Here is a 17,988-nt window from a genome sequence, read left to right as displayed (position 1 = left end):
TAACCAGGAGGGTTGATGAGGGCAGTGTGTATGATGTAGTGTATATGGAGTTTAGCAAAGCTTTCGATAAGGTCCCACATGGCAGACTGGTCACGAAAGTAAAAGCCCATGGGATCCAGGGCAAAGTGGCAAGTTGGAGCCAAAATTGTCTCAGAGTCAGGAAGCAAAGGGTAATGGTTGACGGGTGTTTTTGTGACCCCGTGAACTTTTATCTCGTGCAATAACCTTTTATGATGGGGAGAGAGAGAGTGGAAGGGGGGGGGGGGCGGGGTGCCGAGAGAGAAAGAGAGCTGAACGGGAGAGTGAGAGAGAGAAAGGGAGAAGGGTAGAGAGAGAGAAGGGGAGAATCAGCAAGGAAAGGAAAAAATGAGAGAGAGGAGATGGAAAGTGAAAAGGCAGAGGCGGGAGAAATGGGAGTCACATATTTAAATACAAAACTGATTTTGAGAAGGCCCCAGTGAGATTTGAACCCACGACCCCTGGTTTACAAGACCAGTGCTCTAACCCCTGAGCTATGGAGCCACCTGCTTCGGAAGAGACAGGGGAAGGAGCAGGAAAGAGAGAGGAAGGGAAAAGAGAGAGTGGAAGGAGTGAGAGAGAGGGGAAGTGGAGAGAGAGGGAGAAGGGGAAAGAGAGAGAGGGGAAGGGGAGAGAGGGGAAGGAGTGAGAGAAAGAGAAGTGGAGACTGGGAGAAAAATAGATGGGGAGAGTGAGTGGAAGGAGGGGAAGGAGTGAGAGAAGAGCGAGGGAGAAGGATCGAGAGTGACGAGGAAGGAAAGAGGGTGTGGTGAGGGAGGGGGAAGGGGAGAGAGCGAGGGAAGGGGAAAGAGAGCTTAAGGGAAGAGAGGGGGAAGGATTGTGAAAGAGAGTGGAAGGGGAGAGAGTGGAAGGGGAGATAGATGGGAAGGAGTGAAAGAGGGGTAAAGGGAGAGAAAGGAGAAGGGGAGAGAGGGGGGAAGGAGTGAGAGAGAGGGGGAAGGGGAGAGAGGGGGGAAGGAGTGAGAGAGAGGAGGAAAGGGAGATAGGGAGAGGAAGGGGAGAGAGAGAGGCGGGGAGAATGTAGAAAGGCGGAGAGAGGGGAAGGAGTAGAAAATAGGAAAGAGGGAAGAGAGAGGGTAAGGGGAAAGAGAAGGAGGGGAAGAAGAGGGAGAAGGGGAGAATCTGTAAGGAAAGGGAAAGGAGAGAAAGACAGGAGGGCACCTGCTCTGGGAAAGACAGGGGAAGGAGAGAGAGAGGGGAAGGGGAGAGAGAGGGAAGGAGAGAGAGAGAGAGGCAGGAGAGAGAGAGAAGGGGAGAAGAGGCAGGGAAGGGAAAGAGAGGGAACGGATGGGGAGAGTGAGTGGAAGGAGTGGAAGGAGTGAGAGAAGAGCGAGGGAGAAGGATCGAGAGTGAGGGGGAAGGAAAGAGGGTGTGGTGAGGGAGGGGGAAGGGGAGAGAGGGGAATGAGTGAGAGATGGGGAAAATGAGATAGAGAGAGAGGGAGAAAAAGATGTGGAATGGGGAAGGGCGAGAGAGATTTGGAAGGGAAGAGTCAGTGTAAGAGAAATGAGCCTGTTGATCCAGGATCGGTCACAGAGCTGTTTAATATTTATAATTCAAGAACTTATTAACTCACAGCAAATTTAAATACTGAGCTAATTTTGAGCAGGCCCCAGTGAGATTTAAACCCATGACCCCTGGTTTACTAGACCAGTGCTCTAACCCCTGAGCTATGGAGCCACCTGCACGGGGAACGACAGGGGAAGGAGCAGGAAAGTGAGGGGAAGGGAAAAGAGAGAGTGGAAGGAGTGAGAGAGAGGGGGAAGGGGAAAGAGAGAGGGGAAGGGGAGAGAGATGGGAAGGCGAGAGAGGGAGGAGACAGGGGAGATAGAAAGGAAGGGGAGAGAGAGGGAGAATGGGGAGAATCTGAAAAGAAAGGGGAAAGTGAGAGAGAGGAGAGAGGGGAGGGAAGATAGGGGAAGGGGAGAGGGCGAGTGAAAAGGCAGAGGAGAGAGTGGGTAGGGGCGAGAGAGGGAGGGGAGAGAGAGGGAAGATATAGGAGGAAGGAGAGAGAGGGGAAGGGGTGGGGAGAGAATGAAAGTAGAGAGGGGAAGGGGAGAGAGGGGAAGAAGAGAATGAGACAGGGGAAGGAGAGAGGAGGAAGGGGAAAGAGAGGGTGAAGGAGTGAGACTGAGCGAGGAAGGGGAGAGAGGGGGAGAATCTGAAAAGAAAGGGAGAAGAGAGAGAGGGGGGGGAAGGAGAGAGAGGGGAAGGAGTGAGAGAATGAAAGTAGAGAGGGAAGGGGAGAGAGGAGGAAGGAGAGAGAGGGGAAGGGGAAAGAGAGGGAGAATCTGAAAAGAAAGGGAGAAGAGAGAGAGAGAGAGGAGGGAGGGGAGAGAGGGGAAGGGGAGAGGGTGAGAGAGGGGAATGAGTGAGAGACGGGGAAAACGAGATAGCGGGAAAGGGAGAGAGGTGTAAAAAGATGTAGAACGGGTCGTGATGGAGAAGGGAGAGAGAGTGCAAAAGAGACAAGAAGAGAAGAGGGGGAAGGGTGTGAGGGGAGCCTGTTGTTCCAGGGTCAGTCTCGGTGCTGTTTAATATTTATAATTAAACCCCTTGTTAATTGACGGTGAATTTAAATACTGAGCTCATTTTGAGTCGGCCCCAGTGAGATTTAAACTCACGACTCCTGGTTTACATTTCCAGTGCTCCAATCCCTGAAACATACAAACAGAGAAAATAGGTACATGAGTCGGCCATTCGGCCCTTCGATCCTGCACCCTCATTCAATAAGATCATGGCTGATCATTCACCTCAGTACCCCTTTCCTGCTTTCTCTCCATACGCCTAGATCCCTTTAACCGTTTGGGCCATATCTAACTCCCTCTTGAATATACCCAATGAACTGGCATCAACAACTCTGTGCGGCAGGGAATTCCACAGGTTAACAACTCTCTGAGTGAAGAAGTTTCTCCTCATCTCGGTCCTAAATGGCCTACCCCTTAACGTTAGACTGTGTCCCCTGGTTCTGGACTTCCCCAACATCGGGAACATTTTTCCGGCATCTAACCTGTCCTGTCCCGTCAGAATTTCCTTCGTTTCTATGAGATCCCCTCTCATCCTTCTAAATTCCAGTGAATAAAGGCCCAGTTGCTCCAGTCTCTCCTCATATGTCAGTCCAGCCATGCCAGGAATCAGTCTGGTGAACCTTCACTGCACTCCCTCAATTGCAAGAATGTCCTTCCTTAGATTAGGAGACCAAAACTGAGCTATGGAGACACCTGCTCTGGGAAAGACAGGGAAAGGAAAAGAGAGTGGAAGGGAAAAGAGAGTGAAAGGGGAGAGAGAGAGGCAAGGGGAATGAGAGGGAAGGGAAAGGAGTTAGAGAGAGGGTGGGGAATGGGAGAGAGAGGGGACGGGGAGAGAGTGGGGAAGGGGAGAGATCGGGGAAGGGGAGAGAGAGGGGAACGGGAGAGAGTGGGGAAGGGGAGAGAGAGGGGAAGGGGAGAGAGTGGGGAAGGGGAGAGAGAGGGGAACGGGAGAGAGAGGGGATGGGGTAAAAAGATGTAGAACGGTCGTAATGCGATGGAAAGAGAGAGCGGAAAGAGTGGTTAAGGGAAGAGAGGGGGAAGGAGTGAGAAAGAGTGGAGAAGGGGAGAGAGCAGAAGGGGAATGAGAGAGGGGAAGCAGAGAGACGGGAAGGGGAAGGGGAGAGAGGGGAAGGAGTAAGAGAGAGGGGGAAGGGGAGACAGGGAGGGGAAGGGGAGAGAGGGTGGAAGGGATGGAGAGAGGGAAAGGAGAGAGAGGAAGGATTGTGAGAGACGGAAGGAGAGAGAGAGGGGGAAGGGGAGAGGGTGAGGCGAGGGAGGGGGAAGGATGAAGGGCGAATGAGTGGGAGACGGGGAAAGCGAGACAGTGGGAAAGGCAGAGAGGGGTAAAAAGATGCAGCACGGGTCGTGATGGGGAAGGGAGAGAGAGATTTGGAAGGGGAGAGAGAGTGTAAAAGAGATGAGAAGAGGAGAGGGGTGCCTGTTGTTCCAGGGTCGGTCTCCAAAGCGGGAAAGAGTAAAAAGAGACAGAATGTGTAGTGATGGGGAAACCAGGGAGAGAGGGAGAAAGGGAAAGGACGGGTAAGGAGAACAGGAGAGACTTTTGTTCCAGGTCTGATCTTGGAGCTGTTTAATATTTATAATTAAACACCTTGTTAATTGACGCAAACTTAAATTTAAATACTGAGCTAGTTTTGAGAAGGCCCCAGTGAGATTTGAACTCACGACCCCTGGTTTACTAGACCAGTGCTCCAACCCCTGAGCTATGGAGTCACCTGCGCTGGGAAATGCAGGGGAAGGAGCAGGAAAGAGAGAGGAAGGGAAAAGAGAGAGTGGAAGGAGTGAGAGAGAGGGGAAGAGGAAAGAGAGGGGTAGGAGTGAGAGAGAGAGGGGGAAGGGGAGAGAGTGGGTGAAGGTGTGAGAGCGCGGTGAATGGGAGAGAGGGGGAAGGGAGAGAGGGGTTGGGGTGAGAGTGAGGGTAACGAGTGTTTAAGAGCGGGAAGGGGAGAGGGGGGAAGGGGATAGACGGGGGAAGGGGAGAGAGGGGGGAAGGGGAGAGAGGGGGAAGAGGAGAGAGGGGAAGGGGAGAGAGAGTGGGGGAGGAGGAGAGAAAGGGGGAGAGTGGGGAGAGAGTGGGGAGGGAGAGAGAAAGAGTTAGAGGGGGGAATGGGTCAGAGGGGAGGGGGAGAGTCTGATGGGAAAGGGGAGAGCAAGAGCGAGGGAAGGAGAGAAACGAAGGAGGGAGAGGGGCGAGAAGAGTGGAGCCAGGGGAGGGGAAGGAGAGAGTGGGGAAGGGGAGAGAGTGGGGAAGGGGAGAGAGCGGGGAGGGGGAGAGAGTGGGGAAGGGGAGTGAGCGTGGAAGGGGAGAGAGTGGGGAAGGGGAGAGAGAGGGGAACGGGAGAGAGTGGGGAAGGGGAGAGAGTGGGGAAGGGGAGAGAGCGGGGAGGGGGAGAGAGAGGGGAATGAGTGATAAAGAGAAACGGGGAAAGCGAGAGAGCGGGAAAGATTAAAAAGAGGTAGAATGTGGAGTGATGGGGAAAGCAGGGAGAGAGGGAGAAGGGGAAAAGAGGAAAAGGAGAGCCTTTTGAACGGGTTAGGGGGCAAAGGGGAGAGAGATATGCAGAAGGGAGCCTGTTGTTCCGGGGTCAGTCCTGGAGCTGTTTAAGATTTATAATTAAAGTCCTTGTTAATTGACAGCGAATTTAAATACTGAGCTAATTTTAATTAGCTCAGTGGGAAGGGGTGAGATAGGGAAAGGAGAGAGAGAGAGGGAAGGGGAGAGAGAGAGGGGAAGGAGTGAGAGAGAGGAAAGGGGAGAGAGAGGAAAAGGAATGTGAGAGAGTGGTGAAGGAGTGAGAGAGAGAGAGAAGGGTAGATTAGGAGAAAGAGAGAGGGGCAGAGGAGAGAAGAGGGACGGGAAAAGAGAGGTTAAGGGAAGAGAGGGGGAAGGAGTAAGAAAGAGTGAAGAAGAGGAGAGAGCAGAAGGGGAGTGAGACAGGGGGAGGGGAGAGAAGTGAAGGGGAAGGGAAGAGACACTGGTAGGATACTGAGAAGTGTAGAGGAACAGGGGGACCTTGGAGTGCAGGTCCACAGATCCCTGAAGGTAGCAGTCCAGGTGGATAAGGTGGTTAAGAAGGCATACGGAATACTTGCCTTTATTAGTCGAGGCATAGAATACAAGAGCAGAGAGGTTATGCTTGAACTGTATACAACACTGGTTAGGCCACAGCTGGAGTACTGCGTGCAGTTCTGGTCACCACATTACAGGAAGGATGTGATTGCACTGGAGAGGGTGCAGAGGAGATTTACCAGGATGTTGCCAGGACTGGAAAACTTTAGATATGAGGAAAGATTGGATAGGCTGGGGTTGTTTTCCTGGGAACAGAGGAGGCTGAGGGGAGATTTAATTGAGGTGTATAAAATTATGAGAGGCCTGGATGGAGTGGATAGGAAGGACCTATTTCCCTTAGCAGAAGGGTCAATAACCAGGGGGCATAGATTTAAAGTAATTGGGGGAGGTTTAGAGGGGATTTGAGGGAATATTTCTTCACCCAGAGGGTGGGGGGATCTGGAACTCACGGCCTGAAAGGGTGATAGAGGCAGAAACCCTCACCACATTTAAAAAGTACCTGGATGTACACTTGAAGTGTCGTAACCTACAGGGCTACGGACCGAGAGCTGAAAAGAGGGGATTTGAGTATAGGAGTAGGGAGGTATTACTGCAGTTGTACAGGGCCTTGGTGAGGCCACACCTGGAGTATTGTGGACAGTTTTGGTCTCCTAACTTGAGGATGGACATTCTTGCTATTGAGGGAGTACAGCGAAGGTTCACCAGACTGATTCCCGGGATGGTGGGACTGACATATCAAGAAAGACTGGATCAACTGGGCTTGTATTCACTGGAGTTCAGACGAATGAGAAACGTTTAAAATTCTGACGGGTTTAGACAGGTTAGATGCAGGAAGAATGTTACCAATGTTGGGGAAGTCCAGAACCAGGGGACACAGTCAAAGGATATGAGGTAAGCCATTTAGGACTGAGATGAGGAGAAACTTCTTCACCCAGACAGTTGTGAACCTGTGGAATTCTTTACCACAGAAAGTTGTTGAGGCCAATTCACTAAATATATTCAAAAAGGAGTTAGATGTAGTCCTTACTATGAGGGGGATCAAGGGGTATGGCGAGAAAGCAGGAATGGGATACTGAAGTTGCATGTTCAGCCATGAACTCATTGAATGGCGAAGCAGGCTCGAATGGCGTACTCTTGCAAAAATTTTCTACAGAGAGAGAGATAGGGGAACAACCTGAAAGGAAAGGGAGAAGAGAGAGAGACAGAGGCAAAGAATGATGGACAGTGAATATAAAAACACTGAACTAATTATGAGTAGGCCCCAGTGAGATTAGAACTCACAACCCCTGAGCTATGGAGCCACCTGCCGTGGAAAAGACAGGGGAAGGAGCAGGAAAGAGAGGGGAAGGGAAAAGAGAGCATGGAAGGAGTGAGAGCGTGGGGAAGGAGAGAGAAAGGGGAAGGGGAGAGAGAGGGGGGAAGGAATGAGAGAGGGGGAAGGGGAGAGAGAGAGGGAAGGAGAGAGAGAGAGAAATGGGGAAAGCGAGATAGCGGGAAAGGGAGAGAGGGGTAAAACGATGTAGAACGGGTCGTGATGGGAAAATTATTGGAAAAAATCCTGAAGGATAGGATAAATCTACATTTAGAAAGACACAGGTTAATCATGGGAAGGAGCATGAAAGGGAGGGGAAGGGAAAAGAGAGAGTGGAAGGAGTGAGAGAGAGGGGGAAGGGAAAAGAGAGAGGAGGGGAAGAGGTGAAAGATGGGAAGGAGAGAGAGAGAGACGGGGAGGGAAAAGAGGGCGTTAGGGGACGGGGAGAGAGAGTGTGGAGGGGGGGTAGAGAATGGGGAAGGAGTGAGAGAGTGGGGGAAGGGGAGAAAGAGAGTGGGGTGGGGAAAGAGAGGGAGGGAACGGAGAGAGAGAGAGTGTGACGAAGGAGTGGGAGAGAGGGGGAAGGAATGAGAGAGAGGGATGGGGAGAGGAAAGAGAGGGAAGGGACAGGGAGAGAGAGAGTAGAAGGGGGAGAGAAGGGAAGGAGTCAGATCGGGAGGGGAAGGGGAAAGAGGGAGAGAAAGGGGAAGAAATGAGAGAGAGGGGAAAGGGGAGACTGGGAGGGGGAAAGGAGAGAGAGAAGGGGGGAAAGGGGGAAGGAGTGAGAAAGGGAGAGAGAGAGACAATCTGAAATGAAAGGGAAAAGAGAGAGAGAGACAGGAGGAAGGAACAGAGGCAAAGAAAGATGAACTTAAATACTGAGTTAAGTTTGAGTCGGCCCCAGTGAGATTTGAACCCACAATCGCTGGTTTACAAGACCAGTGCTCTAACCTCTGAGCTATGGAGCCAGCTGCGTGTGTTAGGACAGAGGAAGGAGCAGGAAGGAGAGAGAGAGGGGAAGGAGTGGGAAAGAGCGGGAGGGAGGGGAAGGGGAGAGAGTGGGGAAGGAATGAGAGAGTGGGGGAAGGGGAGACAGAGAGGAAGAGAGAGGGAGCAGGGGAGAGAGAGAGTAGGGTGGGGAAAGAGAGGTTAAGGGGAAAGAGGGAGAAGGAGTAAGATAGCGAGGGGATTTGAGTACAGGAGCAGGGAGGTTTACTACAGTTGTACAGGGCTTTGGTGAGACCACACCTGGAGTATTGTGGACAGTTTTGGTCTCCGAACTTGAGGAAGGATGTTCTTGCTATTGAGGGAGTGCAGCGAAGGTTCACCAGACTGATTCCTGGGATGGCGGTACTGACCTATCAAGAAAGACTGGATCAACTGGGCTTGTATTCACTGGAGTTCAGAAGAATGAGAGGGGATCTCATAGAAACATATAACATTCTGACGTGTTAGATGCAGGAAGAATGTTCCCGATGTTGGGGAAGTCCAGAACCAGGGGACACAGTCGAAGGATAAGGGGTAAGCCATTTAGGACCGAGATGAGGAGAAACTTCTTCACCCAGAGAGTGGTGAACCTGTGGAATTCTCTACCACAGAAAGTTGTTGAGGCCAATTCACTAAATATATTCAAAAAGGAGTTTGATGAAGTCCTTATGACTAGGGGGATGGCGAGAAAGCAGGAATGGGGTACTGAAGTTGCATGTTCAGCTATGAACTCATTGAATGAGGAAGGGGAAGGAGAGAGTCGGCTCAAAGGGACAACTCCTGCACCTATTTTCTATCGAGAGAGAGATCGGGGAACAATCTGAAAGGGAGAAGAGAGAGAGACAGATGCAAAGGATGATGGACAGTGAATTTAAACACAACACTAATTTTGCATCAGGTCCAGTCTCAAAGCTGTTTAATATTTATAATTAAACCCATTGTTAATTGACAGTGAAATAAATACGGAGCTAACTTTGAGTAGGCCCCAGTGAGATTTGAACTCACGACTCCTGGTTTACAAGACCAGTGCTCTAACCCCTGAGCTATGGAGCCACCTGTTTTAAAAAAGACAGGAGAAGGAACAGGAAAGAGAGGGGAAGGGAAAAGAGAGAGTGGAAGGAGTGAGAGAGGGGGGGGAAGGGGAGAGAGAGGGAAGGAGCTAGAGAGAGAAAGGGGAGAGAGATGGGAAGGCGAGAGAGGGAGGTGACAGGGGAATGAGAAAGGAAGGGGGGAGAGAGGGAGAATGGGGAGAATCTGAAAAGAAAGGGAAAAGTGAGAGAGAGGAGAGAGGGGAGGGAAGATAGGGGAAGGGAAGAGGGAGAGTGAAAAGGCAGAGGGGGCAGGGGAGAGAGTGGGTAGGGGAGAGAGGGGGAGGGGAGAGAGTGGGTAGGGGAGAGAGGGGAGGGGAGAGAGTGGGTAGGGGAGAGAGGGGGAGTGGAGAGAGTGGGTAGGGGAGAGAGGGGGAGGGGAGAGAGGAGAGAGAGGGAAAGGGGAGAGAGGAGAGAGGGGAAGCGGAGAATGAGACAGGGGACGGAGAGAGAGTGGAAGGGGAAAGAGAGGGTGAAGGAGTGAGACCGAGCTGGGAAGGGGAGAGAGAGAGAGAATCTGAAAAGAAAGGGAGAAGAGAGAGAGGAGGGAGAGGAGAGAGAGGAGGGAGAGGAGAGGGGGAGGTTGAGAGAGGGGAATGAGTGAGAGACGGGGAAAGCGAGATAATGGGAAAGGGAGTGGGGGTAAAAAGATGTAGAAGGGAAAGGGAGAGAGAGATTTGGAAGGGAAGAGAATTCCACAGATTTACAACCCTCTGAGAGAAGACATTCCTCCTCATCTCAGTTTTAAATGGGCGGCCCCTTATTCTAAGATCATGCCCCCGAGTTCTAGTCTCCCCCATCAGTGGAAACATCCTCTCTGCATCCACCTTGTCAAGCCCCCTCATAATCTTGTACGTTTCGATAAGATCACCTCTCATTCTTCTGAACTCCAATGAGTAGAGGCCCAACCTACTCAACCTTTCCTCATAAGTCAACCCCCTCATCTCCGGAATCAACCGAGTGAACCTTCTCTGAACTGCCTCCAAAGCAAGTATATCCTTTCCTAAATAAGGAAACCAAAACTGCACGCAGTATTCCAGGTGTGGCCTCACCAATACCCTGTATAACTGTAGCAAGACTTCCCTGCTTTTATACTCCATCCCCTTTGTAATAAAGGCCAAGATTCCATTGGCCTTCCTGATCACTTGCTGTACCTGCATACTAACCTTTTGTGTTTCATGCACAAGTAACCCCCAGGTCCCGCTGTACTGCGGCACTTTGCAATCTTTCTCCATTTAAATAATAACTTGCTCTTTGATTTTTTTTCTGCCAAAGTGCATGACCTCACACTTTCCAACATTATGCTCCATCTGCCAAATTTTTGCCCACTCACTTCGCCTGTCTATGTCCTTTTGCAGATTTTCCTCCCATTTTTGTATCATCAGCAAACTTGGCTATGTTACACTCAGTCCCTTCTTCCAATTCGTTAATATAGATTGTAAATAGTTGGGGTCCCAGCACTGATCCCTGCAGCACACCACTAGTTATTGTTTGCCAACCGGAGATTGAACCATTTATCCCGACTCTCTGTTTTCTGTTAATTAGCCAACCCTCTATCCATGCAAATATATTACCCCCAATCCCGTGAGCTTTTATCTCGTGCAGTAAACTTTTATGATGGGGAGAGAGAGAGTGGGAGGAGGGCGGGGGGCCGAGAGAGAGAGAGGAAGGGAGAAGGGGAGAGAGAGAAGGGGAGAATCAGAAAGGAAAGGGAAAAATGAGAGAGAGGAGATGGAAAGTGAAAAGGCAGAGGCGGGAGAAATGAGAGTCACATATTTAAATACAAAACTAATTTTGAGTAGGCCCCAGTGAGACTTGAACTCATAACCTCTGGTTGATAAAATCATTGCTCTAACCCCTGAGATATGGAGCAGCTTGCTGTGGGAAACATAGGGGAAGGAGCAGGAAAGAGCAGGAAAGAGAGGGGAAAGGGAAAAGAGAGAGTGGAATGAGTGAGAGAGAGGGGAAGGGGAAAGAGAGGGAGGGGAAGGGGAGAGAGGGGAAGGGGAGAGAGAGAGGGAAGTGGACTGGGAGAAAGAGAGAGGGGCAGGGGAGAGAGTGAGGGAAGGGGAAAGAGAGGTTAAGGGAAGAGAGGGGGAAGGAGTGCGAAAGAGAGGGGAAGGGGAGAGAGCGGAAGGGGAGAGAGATGGGAAGGAGTGAAAGAAGGGGAAAGGGAGAGAAAGGAGAAGGGGAGAGAGGGGGGAAGGAGTGAGAGAGAGGGGGAAGGGGAGAGAGGAGGAAGAAGTGAGAGAGAGGGGGAAGGGGAGACAGGGAGAGGAAGGGGAGAGAGAGAGGCGGGGAGAATGTAAAAGTGGGGGAGAGAGGGGAAGGAGTAGGAAAGAGGGAAGAGAGAGGGAAAGGGAAAGAGAGGGAGGGGAAGAAGAGAGAGAATTGGAGAATCTCAAAGGAAAGGGAAAGGAGAGAGAGACAGGAGGGCACCTGCTCTGGGAAAGACAGGGGAAGGAGCTGGGGAGAGAGAGAGTGGAAGGGAGGGAGAGAGGGAAAGGAGTGAGAGAGGTAAGGAGAGAGAGAGAAAGGCAGGAGAGAGAGAGAAGGGGAGACAGAGGCAGGGAAGGGAAAGAGAGGGAGCGGATGGGGAGAGTGAGTGGAAGAAGAGGAAGGAGTGAGAGAAAAGTGAGGGAGAAGGATAGAGACTGAGGAGGAAGGAAAGAGGGTGGGGTGAGGGAGGGGGAAGGGGAGAGAGGGGAATGAGTGAGAGACGGGGAAAATAAGATAGAGAGAGAGGTAGAAAAAGATGTAGAATGGGGAAGGGAGGGAGAGATTTGGAAGGGGAGAGTGAGTGGAAGAGAAATGAGCCTGCTGATCCAGGATCGATCACAGAGCTGTTTAATATTTATAATTAAATACCTTGTTAATTAACAGCAAATTTAAACACTGAGCTAATTTTGAGTAGGCCCAAGTGAGATTTGAATTCATGACCCCTGGTTTACCAGACCAGTGCTCAAACCCCTGAGCAATGGAACCACCTACTCTGGGAAGGACAGTGGAAGTAGTAGGAAAGAGAGGGGAAGGGAAAAGAGAGAGTGGAAGGAGTGAGAGAGTGGGGGAAGGGGAGAGAGAGGGAAGGAGTGAGAGAGAGGAAGGGGAGAGAGATGGGAAGGCCAGAGATGGAGGAGACAGGGGAGAGAGAAAGGAAGGGGAGAGGGAGGGAGAATGGGGGGAATCTGAAAAGAAAGGGAAAAGAGAGAGAGAGGAGAGAGGGGAGGGAAGATAGGGGAAGGGGAGAGCGCGAATGAAAAGGCAGAGGGGGCAGGGGAGAGAGTGGGTCGGGGAGAGGGGGAGGGGAGAGAGAGGGGGAAGGGTAGACATGGAGCAAGAGGGTGGAAGGGAGGGAGAGGAGGGAAGGGAAGAGAGTGGGGGAAGGGAGAGAGAGGGGAAAGGGAAGAGAGAGGGGGAAGAGAGAGAGAGGTGTTATGACTTGAATAGATACTGCAAGCTCAAAGTAAGGTGTGACTAGTCCTTTATTACAGATCTCAGAATGCCTCTCCGGCCTGTGAGGTCTCCTTTTCGACAGGTGCTCCCAAGGGATTGAGACTCCAGGGGATGAGCCCTCTGGTGGTTAGACATGGTATTTACAGGTTTATATATATAACAATGGGGAAGGCAGAGAGAGATCTGGAAGGGGAGCGAGTGTGTAAGAGAGAAGAGGAGAGGGGGAAGGGTGTGAGGGGAGCCTGTTATTCCAGGGTCGGTCTCAGAGCTGTTTAATATTTATAATTAAAGCCCTTGTTAATTGACGATGAATTTAAATACTGAGCTCATTTTGAGTAGGCCCCAGTGAGATTTAAACTCACGACTCCTGGTTTGCAAGACCTGTGCTCTAACCCCTGAAACATAGAAACATGGAAAATAGGTGCAGGAGTAGGCCATTCGGCCCTTCGAGCCTGCACCACCATTCAATAAGATCATGGCTGGTCATTCACCTCAGTACCCCTTTCCTGCTTTCTCTCCATACCCCTTGATCCCTTTAGCCGTAAGGGCCATATCTAGCTCCCTCTTGAATATATCCAATGAACTGGCATCAACAACTCTCTGCGGCAGGGAATTCCACAGGTTAACAACTCTCTGAGTGAAGAAGTTTCTCCTCATCTCAGTCCTAAATGGCTTACCCCTTATCCTTCGACTGTGTCCCCTGGTTCTGGACTTCCCCAACATCGGGAACATTCTTCCTGCATCTAACCTGTCCAGTCCCGTCAGAATTTTATACTTTGCTCTGAGATCCCCTCTCATTCTTCTAAATTCCAGTGAATAAAGGCCCAGTTGATCCAGTCTCTCCTCATATGTCAGTCCTGCCATCCCGGGAATCAGTCTGGTGAACCTTTGCTGCACTCCCTCAATAGCAAGAATGTCCTTCCTCAGATTAGGAGACCAAAACTGAGCTATGGAGCCACCTGCTCTGTGAAAGACAGGGGAAGGAGCAGGAAAGAGAGGGGAAGGGAAAAGAGAGAGTGGAAGGAGTTAGAGAGAGGCGGAAGGGGACAGAGAGGAAGGGAAGGGGAGAGAGAGAGGGGAAGGAGAAAGAGAGGGAGGGGAATGGGAAAGAGTGGGAAAGGGGAGAGAGACGGAAGGGGAATGAGAGGGAAGGGGAAGGGGAAAGAGATGGAGGGGAAGGGGAGAGAGTGGGGGTAAAAAGATGTAGAACGGGTCGTAATGCGATGGAAAGAGAGGTTAAGGGGAGAGGGGAGGAAGGAGTGAGAGAGAGGCAGGCGTGTGAGAGAAATGGGAAGGGGGAGTGAGAGAGAGGGGTGAATGAACGAGTGAGAGGTGAGGGGGCTGGAGAGGAAAGGGAAAGTGAGAGAGAGGGGCAGGGGGAGAATCTGAAAAGTGGGAAAGAATAGGGAGGAGGGAGAGACTGGAATTTAAATAGTAAACTAATTTTGAGTAAGCCCCAGTGAGATTTGAACTCACAACCCCTGAGCTATGGAGCCACCTGCCTTAGGGCAGACAGGGGAAGGAGCAGGAAAGGGAAAAGAGAGAGTGGAAGGAGTGAGAGAGAGGGGGATGGGGTGAGAGAGGGGAAGGAGTGAGAGAGAGGGGGATGGGGTGACAGTGGGGAAGGAGTGAGAGAGAGGGGGATGGGGAGTCAGGGAGGAAGTGAGAGAGGAAGGGAAAAGAGAGAGGGGGAGGGGAAAGAGATGGTAGGGAAGAGAGAGTGTGGAAGGGAGGGAGAGGGAGGGTAAGGGGAGAGAGTGGGGAAGGAGTTAGAAAGAAGGGGAAGGGGAGACAGGGAGGAAGAGAGAAAGGGGAAGAGGAGAGAGGGATAGAGAGAGGGGAAGGGGAGAGAGAAAGGGGTGTGGGGAAAGAGAGGGAGGGAATGGAGATTGAGAGTGTGGAAGGGGAGGAGAGAGAGGGGAAGGAGTGAGAGAGAGGGGGAAGGGGAAAGAGAGGGAAGGAGTGAGAGAGAGGAAGGAGAGAGAGATGGGAAGGCGAGAGAGGGATAAGACAGGGGAGAGAGAAAGGAAGGGGAGAGAGAGGGAGAATGGGGAGAATCTGAAAAGAAAGGGAAAAGTGAGAGAGATGAGAGAGGGAAGGGAAGATAGGGGAAGGGGAGAGGGAGAGTGAAAAGGGAGAGAGGGAAGGGGAGAGAAGGGAAGGAGAGAGAGGGGAAGGGGAGAAAGGAAAGGAAGGGGAGAATGAGACAGGAAAGAGAGGGGAAGGGGAGAATGAGACAGGGGAAGGAGAGAAGGGAAGGGGAGAGAGAGGGTGAATCTGAAAAGAAAGGGAGAAGAGAGAGGGAGAGAGGGGAAGGGGAGAAGGGTAGAAGGTAAGAGAGGGGAATGAGTGAGAGACGGGAAAAGCGAGATAGCGGGAAAGGGAGAGAGGGGTAAAAAGATGTTGAACAGGTCCTGAGGAGGAAGGGAGAGAGAGTGTGAAAGGAGTGAGAGAGAGGGGAAGGGGAGAGAGAGAGAGGGAGGGAAAAGAGGGGGTTTGGGGACGGGGAGAGAGAGGTAGAGAATGGGGAAGGAGTGAGAGAGTGGGGGAAGGGGAGAAAGAGAGTGGGGTGGGGAAAGAGAGGGAGGGAACGGAGAGAGAGAGAGTGTGACGAAGGAGTGGGGGAGAGGGGGAAGGAATGAGAGAGAGGAAAGGGAGAGAGAGAGACAATCTGAAAGGAAAGGGAAAAGAGAGAGAGAGAGACAGATGAACGATGAATTTAAATACTGTGTTAACTTTGAGTCGGCCCCCAGTGAGATTTGAACCAACGACCACTGGTTGATGAGACCAACGCTCTAAACCCCTGAGCTATGGAACCAGCTGTGAATACAAAGACAGGGGAAGGAGCAGGAAGGAGAGAGAGAGGGGAAGGAGTGGGAAAGAGCAGCAGGGAGGGGAAGGGGAGAGAGTGGGGAAGGAATGAGAGAGTGGGGGAAGGGGAGAAGGGGAGAAGGTAAGAGAGGGGAATGAGTGAGAGATGGGGAAAGCGAGATAGCGGGAAAGGGAGAGAGGGGTAAAAAGATGTAGAACAGGTCGTGAGGGGGAAGGGAAAGAGAGTGTCAGAGAGATGACCCTGTTGTTCCAGGATCAGTCTGAGAGCTGTTTAATATTTATAATTAAAACCCTGGCTAATTGATGGTGAATTTAAATACTGAACTAACTTTGAGTCGGCCCCAGTGAGATTCGAACCCACAACTACTTGCTGACTAGACCAGCGCTCTAACCCCTGAGCTATGGAGCCACCTGCTCTGTGAAATACAGGGGAAGGAGCAGGAAAGAGAGGGGAAGGGAAAAGAGAGAGTAGAAGGGGAGAGAGAGAGGGAAGGGGAGAGAGAGGAAGGGAAGGGGAGAGAGAGAGGAAGGGGAAGGGGAGAGAGAGAGGGAGGGGAGAGAGAGAGGGAGGGGAATGGGAGAGAGTGGGGTAAAAAGATGTAGAATGGGTCGGAATGCGATGGAAACAGAGAGCAGCAGAGACGAGAACGAGTGGTTAAGGGGAGAGAGGGGAATGAGTGAGAGAGAGGCAGGCGAGTGAGAGAAAGGGAGAAAGTGTGGAAGGGGCGGGGAGAAATAGAGAGGGGAAAGAGTAAGAGAGATGGGGAAGGGGAGAGAGAGGGAGGGGAAGGGGAGAGAGAGAGAGGGAGGGGAAAGAAAAGTTAAGGGGAGAGAGGGAAGGAGTGAGAAAGAGTGGGTAAGTCGAGAGTGGAAGGGGAGAGAGAGAGAGAGGGAAAGTGGAGGGAGTGAGAGAGAGAGGGAAGTGGAGACTGGGAGAAAGAGAGGGGCAGGGGAGAGAGCGAGGGAAGGGGAAAGAGAGGTTAAGGGAAGAGAGGGGGAAGGAGTGCGAAAGAGAGGGGAAGGGGAGAGAGGGGGGAAGGAGTGAGAGTGAGGGGGAAGGGGAGACAGGGAGAGGAAGGGGAGAGAGAGAGGCGGGGAGAATGAAGAAGGGGGAAGAGAGGGGAAGGAGTAGGAAAGAGAGAAGAGAGAGGGGAAGGGGAAAGAGAGGGAGGGGAAGAAGAGAGAGAAGGGGAGGATCTCAAAGGAAAGGGAAAGGAGAGAAAGAGACAGGAGGGCACCTGCTCTGGGAAAGACAGGGGAAGGAGCTGGGGAGAGAGAGAGTGGATGGGAGGGATAGAGGGAAAGGAGTGATAGAGGGAAGGAGAGAGAGAGAGGCAGGAGAGAGAAAGAAGGGGAGACAGAGGCAGGGAAGGGAAAGAGGGTGGGGGAGGGAGGGGAAAAGGAAGAGAGGGGAATGAGTGAGAGACGGAGAAAAGGAGATTGCGAGAAAATGATGTAGAATAGTGAAGGGAGAGAGAGAGAGGAAGAGAAATGAGCCTGTTGATCCAGGATCAGTCTTCGAGCTGTTTAATATTTATAATTAAAGACCTTGTTAACTGACATCAAACTTAAATATTAGGCTCATTTTGAGTCGTTCCCAGTGAGATTTGAACTGACGACCACTGGTTTATTAAACCAGTGCTCTAACCCCTGAGCTATGGAGCCACCTGCACTCGGAAAGACAGGGGAAGGAGCAGGAAAGAGAGGGGAAGGGAAAAGAGAGTGTGGAAGGAGTGAGAGAGAGGGGGAAGGGGAGAGAGAGGGAGGGGAAGGGGAGAGAGAGGGAGGGGAAGGGGAGAGAAGGGGCAGAAGTGACAGAGAGGGGGAAGGGGAGAGAGAGAGAAGGAGTGAGAGAGAGGAAGGGGGGAGAGATGGGAATGCGAGAGAGGGAGAGTGAAAAGGGAGAGGGGGCAGGGGAGAGAGAGGGAGAATGGGGAGAATCTGAAAAGAAAGGGAAAAGTGAGAGAGAGGAGAGAGGGGAGGGAAGATAAGGGAAGGGGAGAGGATGAGTGAAAAGGGAGAGGGGGCAGGGAAGAGAGGGAGAAGATAGAGGAGGAAGGAGAGAGAATGGAAGGAGTGATAGAATGAAAGTAGAGAGGGAAGGGGAGAGAGGAGAGAGAGGGGAAGGGGAGAATGAGACAGGGGAAGGGGAGAGAGGAGAAGGGGAGAATGAGACAGGGGATGGAGAGAGAGGGGAAGGAGTGAGAGAATGAAAGTAGAGAGGGAAGGGGAGAGTGGAGAGAGAGGGGAAGGGGAGAATGAGACAGGGGAAGGGGAGAGAGGAGAAGGGGAGAATGAGACAGGGGAAGGAGAGAAAGGGGATGGAGAGAATGAGACAGGGGAAGGAGAGAGAGGGGAAGGGGAAAGAGAGGGTGAAGGAGTGAGATCGAGCGGGGAAAAAGGGAAAGAGTGTGTAAGAGAGACGAGAAGAGGAGAGGGGGAAGGGTGTGAGGGGAGCCTGTTGTTCCAGGGTCGGTCTCAGAGATGTTAAACATCCAGAGAGAGAAGGGGAGAGAAAGGGGGAAGGAAAGAGGTGAGGAAGGGGAGAAAGAGTGGGGAAAGGGGAGAGAGGGGGAAGGAGTGAGAGAGGTGTAGGAGCGAGATATAGAGGGTAACGAGTGTGTAAGAGTGGGAAGGGGAGAGAGAGCGAGGGGGAGG

General features: G+C 51.8%; 7 non-coding genes across 7 annotated transcripts; all 7 read right to left on the bottom strand.

Annotated features, from left to right (window-relative positions):
- Window positions 1–449: 449 nt before the first annotated feature.
- On the bottom strand, window positions 450–522 carry trnat-ugu (transfer RNA threonine (anticodon UGU)). The gene has a single exon. It is a non-coding gene; the product is annotated as a tRNA-Thr (tRNA).
- A 1,124-nt stretch (window positions 523–1,646) lies between these two features.
- Window positions 1,647–1,719, bottom strand: trnat-agu (transfer RNA threonine (anticodon AGU)). Its single transcript has one exon. It is a non-coding gene; the product is annotated as a tRNA-Thr (tRNA).
- A 2,509-nt stretch (window positions 1,720–4,228) lies between these two features.
- On the bottom strand, window positions 4,229–4,301 carry trnat-agu (transfer RNA threonine (anticodon AGU)). The gene has a single exon. It is a non-coding gene; the product is annotated as a tRNA-Thr (tRNA).
- A 3,564-nt stretch (window positions 4,302–7,865) lies between these two features.
- trnat-ugu (transfer RNA threonine (anticodon UGU)) lies at window positions 7,866–7,938 on the bottom strand. The gene has a single exon. It is a non-coding gene; the product is annotated as a tRNA-Thr (tRNA).
- A 999-nt stretch (window positions 7,939–8,937) lies between these two features.
- trnat-ugu (transfer RNA threonine (anticodon UGU)) lies at window positions 8,938–9,010 on the bottom strand. The gene has a single exon. It is a non-coding gene; the product is annotated as a tRNA-Thr (tRNA).
- A 6,656-nt stretch (window positions 9,011–15,666) lies between these two features.
- On the bottom strand, window positions 15,667–15,739 carry trnat-agu (transfer RNA threonine (anticodon AGU)). Its single transcript has one exon. It is a non-coding gene; the product is annotated as a tRNA-Thr (tRNA).
- Window positions 15,740–16,922: 1,183 nt separating this feature from the next.
- Window positions 16,923–16,994, bottom strand: trnai-aau (transfer RNA isoleucine (anticodon AAU)). Its single transcript has one exon. It is a non-coding gene; the product is annotated as a tRNA-Ile (tRNA).
- Window positions 16,995–17,988: the final 994 nt, after the last annotated feature.

This window comes from Pristiophorus japonicus, unplaced genomic scaffold, assembly GCF_044704955.1.
Source record: "Pristiophorus japonicus isolate sPriJap1 unplaced genomic scaffold, sPriJap1.hap1 HAP1_SCAFFOLD_988, whole genome shotgun sequence".
Taxonomy (NCBI): Eukaryota; Metazoa; Chordata; class Chondrichthyes; family Pristiophoridae; genus Pristiophorus; species Pristiophorus japonicus.
Note: the sequence above shows the minus strand (reverse complement) of the source record. Positions and strands in the feature narration are given on the sequence as shown.